Raw genomic sequence first — 10,823 nt, 5'->3', positions numbered from 1 at the left:
AAATGGATCCTTGAAACAATCATATCTCCCCATTGAAAGAAGAGAGGGATTCCCAAACCAAAAAGAATGTAGTCATACTATGTATTCTTTGGTTTTTGAAACAAGAGATTGCCTGCCTTTAGGCTCTCTTAGAAGAGTCATGTTATCACATGAACTTGCTGCTTGATAGCTAGGCCATGCCTATCAGCCATAGAAAAAAAGGAGCTTCCATAGTGCATGTATCTTGTGCATAGAACCCATGAGTTGTATAGTGTCTACCAATGCGTCATATGCGATGAGTATAAGCAAGTTTTGTCAAGTAGAAGGTGAAAACTGTGATTAACTCCCGCAACATCTTCAAGAGTCATTAATAAAAATCACTAGAAACAAACAAAATCTTACCTACGAAGTAATCTTGCATCATAGTGAAAGCAAAAGAATTGCTTATATGGAACTATGTACCAGTACACTAGAACTATTACTACTAGTATAGCAGTACCGATATTAGTACTGTATAGTGTCAATACAAGTACCAGTATAATCCAGTAGTACCAATATATACAGTACTTAGTGAACTTAAGCGAGTTATTCACTAAAGGTACCCCAGGCGAGCAGTCCCAACAAAATTATACCAGGGAAATAGCAACACACTATAATCAGTCACATGTGTGTGTGTGTGTGTGTGTGTGTGTGAGAGAGAGAGAGAGAGAGAGAGAGAGAGAGAGAGAGAGAGAGAGAGAGAGAGAGAGAGAGAGAGAGAGAGAGAGAGAGGACAGCATGACAATTAAGATATTTTCTTCAAGGCAAGCTAATCTATTCAAGATTTTGCAGTTTTACTATGCAGACAGATGTGTGTGTGTGTGTGAGTGAGAGAGAGAGAGAGAGAGAGAGAGAGAGAGAGAGAGAGAGAGAGAGAGAGAGAGAGAGAGAGAGAGAGAGGACCGCATGACAATTAAAATATTTTCTTCAAGGCAAGCTCTTTATCTATTCAAGATTTTGCAATTTTACTATGCAGACAAATGTGTGTGTGTGTGTGTGTGTGTGTGTGAGAGAGAGAGAGAGAGAGAGAGAGAGAGAGAGAGAGAGAGAGAGAGAGAGAGAGAGAGAGAGAGAGAGAGAGAGAGAGAGAGAGAGATAGATAGATAGATAGTTCTATTATCGTCCTGGGAGGTCAAATATGACCTATGGGACCAAATGAACATGTCACGTGGTGTGAGTGGAGTTCATAAGTGACTCTCGATGCTCAAAAATGGCTGAAATGAGCGTCGCAATAGAGAGTCCACATCGTGGTTGGGAGAGGAAGGTATGTAGGGAGAGCTCATGGCTGAATATATGGGGAAAAGAGGACCTAATGTGGTCAAAAGCTGAGCACTCAAGTAGTGTGTGGTACTCACTCTCTCGCACTTGACGAGGGCATAAGGTGCAAAGTCGATGACACTCCTCGCCAGTGCCCCAACGTCCTGTCTCGCAGCGTAGAGAATGGGAGCTAAGACGAATGGAGGCAATGGTGCGGATCGCACTCAACGGGATGGGCTCAAGGATGTAGGAATGGGTTCGGTTACCTCGTTCCGAGAAGAAGAGAGATTTGTAGTTTGGGGCAACGTGTGTGGTGTAATGGCTGAAGCGAGAACCTCCGGATTTCTCCCAAGCCATGATACATTGGCGTTGTAAGAAGGCCTCATTAACTTGGGAGTCGATCGACGCATCCTTGACCAAGTGACATGCATCCCATCTTCCAAACCATTTCTTGATATCAAGCATCCACCCCGAACTTAGTATTTTGCTCTTACATGTCTTTTGAACCTTTTGACTTGCTTCATATGCGATTCTAGGAAGTCGATGCAAAGGGCTACGTTGTGTCTTACGCATGTACTCCACAACCCTTTCCATGCCCAAGACCTCAATGGGAAGCGATCCGGACTCAAGAAGTAAGAGCATGTAGGGTGTTTGTGTCTTGACTTGGAGAAAGTTGGTGAGAAAACGCTTTTGGACATTCTCAAACTCTTTCCAAGTAGACTTCCCGATGCTTCCACCCCACACCTCCACTCCATAAAGAAGCACCGGTGTCACCAATGTGTCAAAGAGGTACTTTTTGAGAGCCCAACACTTGATCTCTCCTGCATTGCACATGTTCTCAAATGCATAATAAGCCCTCTTTCCGGCTTCCAAGCGACGCATTGCACAATCCTTCCATTTATGATTGGATGGAACCTCAAGGCCAAGGTACTTGAAGTGATCTACCACTTCAAGTTTCTCATTGTTGTATACAATGCATGGATTTTCGTCATTGAGGGTCTTTACAAGCATAACCTTGGTTTTGGATCCATTCACGATCAGCCCGCTATGTAGGCAAAAGCGTTCCAAGACACTCATAAGCTTTTGTGCATCTTCTAAGGTATGTGCCAAGAGCACTACATCATCGGCATAAAGCAAAAGCATGATCACCGCATTTCCAATCTTAACCTCTTCTATGCCTTCTTGCTGCATAAAATCAAGAACCATGTATTCCAATTCATCAATGAGTAGCCCAAAGAGGGTTGGGGAAAGTGGGCATCCTTGTTTGACACCAATAGTGCTTGCAAAAAATTCTGAAATTCCATCTCCCATACGTAATCGACATATCACTTTTTGGTAGATGCGAAAGACTGCATGCATAAATTCTCTCGGCACTTGAAGGCTTTGCATACGTCTCCAAAGATTTCCTCGCGGTACCATGTCAAAAGCTTTCTTGAAATCCACAAAGCAACAATACAACTTTTTTCCTTTCAATCGAGACGCTTCCATAAGAACTCGAAGAGTGACAAGGTGATCAATAGTGCTATGATGCTTTCGAAAACCTGCTTGGCCAAGCGCACGTTTGCCATTCTTTTCAGCCCATTCACTTATCTTCATCTCCATGATACATCCAAATAACTTTGCCATCAAAGAACCAACCATTATAGTGCGATAGTTGTTCACATTGTTTACATCTCCTCCTTTGTGCAAAGGTTTGATCCAATTTGCACTCCAATCATGAGGCATGCCATACTGAAGTGCAAGGTTAAACATATCGCATATCCAATATCGTGTTTTCTTGCTTGTCCATTTAATCATTTCAGCCTTGACACCTTGAAGGTCACCTGCCTTGCGAGTAGCAAGTTTCTCAAGCGCGCGGCATACATCTTCAATGGTAAAGAAGGGAGACATAAATGGAAGGGAGCTACAACCCTCCATCTTATCAACATTGGGTTGCTCATAGAGGTTCTTACAATGCATATACATATCCTCAAGAGTCAAGTCACCAAAGCTCTCAACGCGCTTGCCTTTTAGATTTTGCCAAAACTTGCCACATGCATGTGCTTTCTCTTGTGCTAAAAGAAGTTGTTTTTCGACTTCCCACCTTCTCCTCTTCTTTTGAACAAGTGCTTTGTATGTGTGTGAACATTCCAAGTAAACTTCCTTGTCTTTGATTGCATCCAATCTTAGCAAGTGTTTTCGGGCTTGACTACATTCCATGTCAAACCATTTCTTCTTGGTGCTACCCTTCTTAGACCTTTTGCAAGACATGTGTTTCACTGAAAAGCATTCCTTCGCACAAGAGAAAATTACTTCTTTGAAAACTTTCCACTTGCATTCTAATGTTGGGCTCCCTTGATGCTCTATCATGCTTAACATTTGGTCCACCATATCAGCATATATAAGTGCTCGTTTGAAGTCTAGACGTAGGTACAAATGATTCACATCATGATTGGAGGCTACATGCTCGGGCCGTTTACCACACTTGAGGTCAATACATAACATCCTATGATCCGATTCCGGATTCCATTCACCAAGTGTAAAGCTTTGTATGCATTCTAGAGTGGCTTCTGAGAACAACATATAGTCAATCACGCTAGCACCATTGTGCTTTCTACATGTAAAGTCATTGGTGCCTTGCCATAGAGATACACCATTTGCAATGAGCATTCCGGTACTATTGCACATATGTAGAAGTGACTTTCCATAGTGATCCACTTCTTTTGCATCATTAGAACTTCGATTATACATGTATGAGTCATCCACTCTTCTTGATACATGCGGCATGTCGACTTGTTGTGTGTCGTGTTGTAACATATTTGTGCGAGCATTCATGTCTCCAAAAACAATGACTTCACCTTGATCCTTGTAATGAGCAATGTCTTCCTCTAGTTCAACAAAGGGCTGATCTCTATCCATATTCAAGCGAGCATAAAAGTTGGAGTCATAGTGAGGAATGTAGCAGCCGGCCACAAACATGACTTGACCATTTGGTGGGCTGATTTTCAGCCATAAGTAGCGTTTATACTTATCTTCTTTGACAATGGAAACATCTTTCAAACCCTTTTTGGTCATACATGCTACGCCTCCTTGGCCTCTTCGTTGCTTTGCATTTTTGGCCCACATCAAAGAATGTACATCGTATTTGTCAAATCCAAGAATTCGTTGCGCATCATGCTCCCATGTTTCGACAAGAAGTATCACATCGGAGTCATTGGTAAGCTCATCAATGCCAATTCCCGCATTCCATGGATACCCGTTACAATTCCAAAAGCTTATTCGCAAGCGTGAGTTGGTCTCATAGATCATGTGTCCCTATTTGTTGGGTGGACTTGCATCCTCCTCAAGTGACTTTTCTTCTTGAGATGATACCTTAACCTTCTTGCTTCTTTCCTCGTATGCTTTGCGAGAGAGAGAGAGAGAGAGAGAGAGAGAGAGAGAGAGAGAGAGAGAGAGAGAGAGAGAGAGAGAGAGAGAGAGAGAGAGAGAGATTTTATTATCATCCTCAGAGCTTAAATATGACCTATGGGACCAAAGTTACATGTGATGTATGTAGTATGTGTGGTTGATGAGTGATTCGATGCTCCAAAATTATGGTGATGAGAGTCGTAATGGAGAGCCCACATTGTGGTTGGGAGAGGAAAGTGTGTAGGTCTTATTCATGGCTAAAAATGTGAGGGAAGCAAGTTCGGATGTGACCAAAAACTGAGCATTCTAGTAGTGTGTGGTACTCAGACTTTTGAACTTGCAGTGAGCATAATGTACATAATTGATTTGACACTTCTCCTTTTCCCCAATACCCTATCTCGCATCAAAGGGAGTGGGAGAGCTAAGCCAAATGGCTACGATAGTGTGTATCTTTGACAAGGGGATAGGATCAAGCATGTAAGGGTGAGTACGGGTTCCTTTTTAGCGAAGAACATGCTTTTTTAGTTGGGGGCAATATGGGTGGTGTAATGTATAAAGCATGACCCACCAGATTCTTCCCAACCTGTAATACATTGGGGTTGAAGAAAAGCTTCATTCACTTGGGAGTCTATTGAGGCATCATGTAGAAAAAGTGTAATGCATCCCATCTCCCAAAACACTTCTTTATGTCTTGCATCCACCCTCTATTGAAGATCTTGATTTTATGCATCTTTTGAACTTTTTTGCTTACTTCCCATGCAATTGAAGGAAGTCAATGTGAGGGGTTTTGACGCATCTTTATCATGTACTCCACAACCCTTTCCATGGCCATAACCTCAATTGGAAGAGATCCCGACTCAAGGAGTAGGAGCATATATGGTGTTTGTGTTTTAACTTGGAGAAAGTTTGTAAGAAAACACTTTTGGACATTCTCAAACTCTTTCCAAGTAGACTTTGAGATGCTCCCACCCCACACTTCGACTCCATAACGAAGAACTGGTGTCATCAATGTGTCAAAAAGGTACTTGTTGAGAACCCAACACTTGATGTTTCCCACATTACACATGTTCTTAAATGCATGGTACGCTCTCTTTTCGGCTTCCAAACAATGCATAGGACATTCATGCCACTTGTGATTGGTGGGAAACTCAAGGCCAAGGTACTTAAAGCTCTCAACAACTTCAAGTGTCTCATTGTTGTACACAATGCATGGCTTCTCCTTATGGTTGGTTTTCACAAGCATAACCTTCATTTTGAATTCATTAAAAATCACCCCACTATGCAAGAAAAAGTTCTCAAGGACAACCATAAGCTTTTGTGCATCCTGTAAAGTGTGTGCTAGAAGCACTCTATTATCCATATACAACAAAAGCATGATTACCGCATTGTAAAATAGTGACCTCTTCAATGCCTTCTTCTTGCATAAAGTCAAGTACCATTTGTTCCTATTGATTGATGTATAGACCAAAGAGAGTTGTTGACAATGTAAATTCTTGTTTAGCCCCAATAGTGTTTGTAATTTTTTTTTAAATTCCTCTTCCCATGCACAATAGACACATCACCTTCTCATGGATTCGAGAAACCCCAAGCATAAACTCGCTTGGATTTTGTCCATCCTTCTGCACAAATTGTTATGTCAAATCATATTAAAGACTTTCTTAAAGTCCACAAAGGAACAATACAATCACTTGCCTTTCAACCAACTTTCCTCCATTAGAACACAAGAGTGACAAGATGATTGATGGAGCTATGCTATCGACAAAAACCCGTTTTTCTGTTTGCCATTCTCTTCAATCCAATCACTCAATTTTATCTCCATATGTACCAAACAACTTTGCCATGAGAGAGAGAGAGAGAGAGAGAGGGAGGGAGGGAGGGAGGGAGGGGGGGGGGGGGGGAGAGAGAGCGAGAAAGAGATTCTATTATCATCCTTAAAGGTCACGTATTACATATGGGACCAAAGATGCATATGATGTACTTTGTATGGGGCTGATAAGCGATTCTCAATGCTCCATGGTGACGAGAATTGGATGGAGAGCTCACAGTGTGGTTGGGAGAGGAAAGTGTGTAGGGTTAAGTCATGGTTGAAAGTATGAGGGAAGGAAATTTGGATGTGAGTGTGTGCTATATTGCATTGAAGCGAGTGAGAGCTAACTCAAAAGTGTATTGTCAACAAGGGGATAGACTCAAGCATATAAACGTGAGTATAGTTTTCATTTTTAGCAAAGAACATGGTTGTGTAGTTGGGGGAAATATGGGAGGGGTAATGCACAAACTGCAACCCATTGGGTTCTTTCACAGTTGGAATGCATTTGCCGGCGGGTGGGTGTGTGTGTGTGTGTGCTCCTTGCCGCACTGTCAAAGCAAGGGACTTGCCGATACACCGTGTGCGAGCCACAAATGGCTCCAAGCACACAACAAGCCTAAACTAGCAAGCTCAAGAGAGCAAAGGGTGTGTCACTCACCGCTCTACGCTCGCCTTCGTGGTGCATTCCTCACTGCGATGAAGAAGAAGCTGCAGTCGTGCCGTGCTCAACCGCTTCGCCGCCGTCGTGCCTTCGTAATGCTCGATCGCACACACACTCTCCCTCCCTCTCTCTCTCTCACATACACACACATACAAGGAGGTGAAGAAGAAGAAGATGGAGCAAGAGCACTCTTCTATTGCACAAATGAGAGAATGAGCACATTTTAGGTTTAGTTGGCTTTTATATGAGCTCACCCCATTCACACTTGGGCGCCCAGGCTTAGCCAACTAATCCCTTGAATGTCCCAGTTAGAGTGCGCCTCTCATCGGCGATCACTCTTACCCTTTTCCTATTGGTCCGACAAGCCCGGTACCTGACTCTACCAAATACATAATACACATTCGTCGTAGGTGATGGGGTGTCCGTGAGCCGTGAGGGTTAACATGCCCCCCTTCCTGATGTAGATTCTGTCCTCAGAAGCTATTGAGTTGAATCTCGTTCGTCGAGGTGGAAGAGCATTTGAGATGAATGTCCTTAGCCTTCTTCAGTCACTGCAAAATCAAACAACATTGGCACAGTAATTGCATTCTCATAAGTGATTAAAAAGCATATGCAGTTTTAGGTAGACAAATTGATTGGTAAAAGAATTTCAAACAATTTGTCAGCAATGAACATTAAATTTCAATGTAATCAAATGCATAAACAGATGTAAAGGTAAAAAATTAAACAAGTCTGGGGTCGCTAATTTGACGGTCAAAAGGCACTAGAGATCGAATATTAATACCATGGGTAAGCTTCTTAATTTTTTGTGGTCAATTAAGTTGTTTAATCGCGAGAGCCAAGTATTCATGTTCGAGGGCTGACTAGAGGCTATATCTAGAAGACCTTGTAGTTAAGCTACCATAAAAGGAATTTCTCATGAAATCATCGCCTGACTGATTACTTTTTCTTTGACCCCCCAAATTCTTTTCACAGTGATTCAATTTTGATGTGTGTGCTTATTTTGTATGCCTTGGGTTTTTTGCTTTTTAAGAAAAAGCGCCCACACTGGGAACCTCTAGGGCTCTAGTACCATAGGCAATACATGTGAGTGAAGTACCAAATCAAGCTGAGATTTCTCTTCCAGCTTAAGATTTTACAGTGTGGCACTTTGATTTTTTTTTGGTTCATTTTCAACATTTTAATTTTGTAACTTTGGGGGGTCATATAACACTGATACACCTCCCCAGGCTCATCACACTAGTAAACTCCCTTTATAATACTTAAGCTAAAGGTCAATAGGGTCAAGCCCACTAGAAAGCCCTAGTACATTTCACACAATGCTGCCTAAATCGGATTAAGAACCTAAGTAACCATTAATTATTAGGAAGGCATTCCCCATGGTATTAAGAGAAGATCTCTAACACCTAACTTGGTCAAACTAGCTTAGTCGGACTGCTTGATTTTTAAACCTCGACAAGTGATTATGAAAAAAAATTACATTGAATTAAATGTTTGATACTAAGCAAATGCGGTGAATATTAGGCTACCAATCACAATTAAAGCAGACAATCATAGATGCAAAAAAGATAAGGGGCAATGCTAATGGATAAGAAACACCTGTTTGTGTTGATGGTCCCGCTTGATCTGAAGTGTGAACGAGAGAAAGATTCCATGAAGGTCCAAATCCTAACCACAGCAACACGTTCCTGTACACACTATGAAACACAAACAATACCTCTAGGAGGCACATCAGTGGGAAAGAGAACTTTGCTAATCACTCAACTCTAAAACAGAAACACTCCTATCGTACTAATCTTACCTACCCTCCATCACTCAAGTGATGAGGATCAAAGGTGTTTTATGGCATAGGTTTCTGTTTCACTGTACCAGATGTGACATGTGTAGGTCTGAGTCAATGTTTTGACTTTTAATGTGCATACTCGTTTGCTAATTGCTCTTGCTCTTTATTTTTTTGTTTTTTGTGAGTATAAAGCTTTATATGTACATTCCCTAAGATTGGTGATTGAGAGGTGAGGGAAAAAGGTTGAGAGGGAAACAAATGAATGATGACTGTCAGCCAACACTCCCCCCTTCCTTGGGTAGATCATACCGTTTGAAATGAGCTTGACACCCTTTGAAACCAATTGTTCCAGTTGGTAATAGGTGGAGATTTTTGCCAGTAGTTTTCTATTACCTTAGGCGCCTCGTCGAGTTGCAAGGGTGGTAAGGTACTCTCCCAAGATCGAACTTGAAGTAGTTCATCAGGTGATTCTTGAACACTGGGAGGTGTGGATTCCTTTGTAGCTTTATGGAGGTCCACTATTGTAGATGGAGGCTGTGTAGAAGCTTTTACCTCTACGGATGCATTACATGAGGAGCTAGAAGCTTCATGGGACTCCCCCCTTCCTGAGCTAGGTGGAACTAATCGTTCTTTATTTGGTACCCAAACTAGCTCGGGAGCGGGTGTGTAGCATTCTGTGATTTTTTTCTTTCCACGATCATTGATTCGTTTCGGAGCTACGGGATTGGGCTCACATGGGTCAGGTGATAGGTAAGAGCACAATCTACGTTTTGGCACCCAGATTAGATCATTTCCTTGATAGTAGCCTTGGGCTTCCAATAGTCGTTTAGGGATCCATCGCAACATTTTCTTACTTTTCTTGGAGCGAGTGGTACGTTTCTTACAAGGCTTTTGTTTTTTAGCACTAGCTATGGTCACTAAAGAAGCTTTAGGGACCCACTTGTATGTTTTCTTCATTACATTAGGATGAGTCTTGTCAGAAGCTATATGCATTGCTTGTAGCATATTTAAGGGTACAGGCATTTCATCCCCCTCAGGTGTTACCCAGGTCGTCCCCCTATTTCCCCAAGTGTCTATGGTTGCTGCTAGGTGGACCCAATCCACATTGTCCGACTCAGTCATCCCAGGTAGGATATCCATATAAGGAGAGTTCTCCCCAATATCCGTGTCTTCGTTACATGTGTAACAATACTATAATGGAGCTGAGTGAATTGTTGTGTCTGATCGATTATCAATGATGAATTTATTTCCTAGAGGATGCGTTCGACCACTTAAAAGATCAACTCAAATGACAGAGTCTTGGAACTGTAAGTAGACGTGGTTTTTGGACCAGTCATGCACCATTTTTGCTTCCCTCATGAATGGACGCCCTAAGATCATCTCAAATGACATAGGATGCTTGGAAAAATCCATAACAATGAAAGTTTGCCTTGCCTTGTGTCCCAAGACCTTGATTCTGAGATCCTTTAGCATTCCAATAGGCGTAACAATAGATCCATTAGCCATTTTTACCACTACGCTTGTGGCTTCAAGGTGAGGTCGCCCCATAGACTCCCAACAACTCTTTGTCACCATGCTGACTCCCGCACCACTGTCAAGGACCCCCTTTACAGTTAATCCTTTAGTAGTGATTGGTAGAGTAGCATTAGATTCATCACCTTCAAAGTATTGCCCCAACTTGTTAACGGGTACTTAAATTACAGATTCATGTCCCGCTAGGTCAGATGGTGGTGCTAAATGTTCCTCATCATTCATTACCGAGTCAGGTTTGTTCATATGTGCAAATTGTGGTAATCCGGCCTGTAATTCTCCATTGAGGAAGGCTCGAAGAGCTGAGACTAGCTCGGGGTCTTTATATAGTTTGGACATGATGGTGGTTCTAACTTCTGAAGACATGAAATCCATCAATT

Source organism: Adiantum capillus-veneris, chromosome 14 (genome assembly GCF_014529385.1).
Source record: "Adiantum capillus-veneris isolate H3 chromosome 14, ASM1452938v2, whole genome shotgun sequence".
In the NCBI taxonomy this organism is placed as follows: domain Eukaryota; kingdom Viridiplantae; phylum Streptophyta; class Polypodiopsida; order Polypodiales; family Pteridaceae; genus Adiantum; species Adiantum capillus-veneris.
This window is presented reverse-complemented; position numbering follows the sequence as displayed.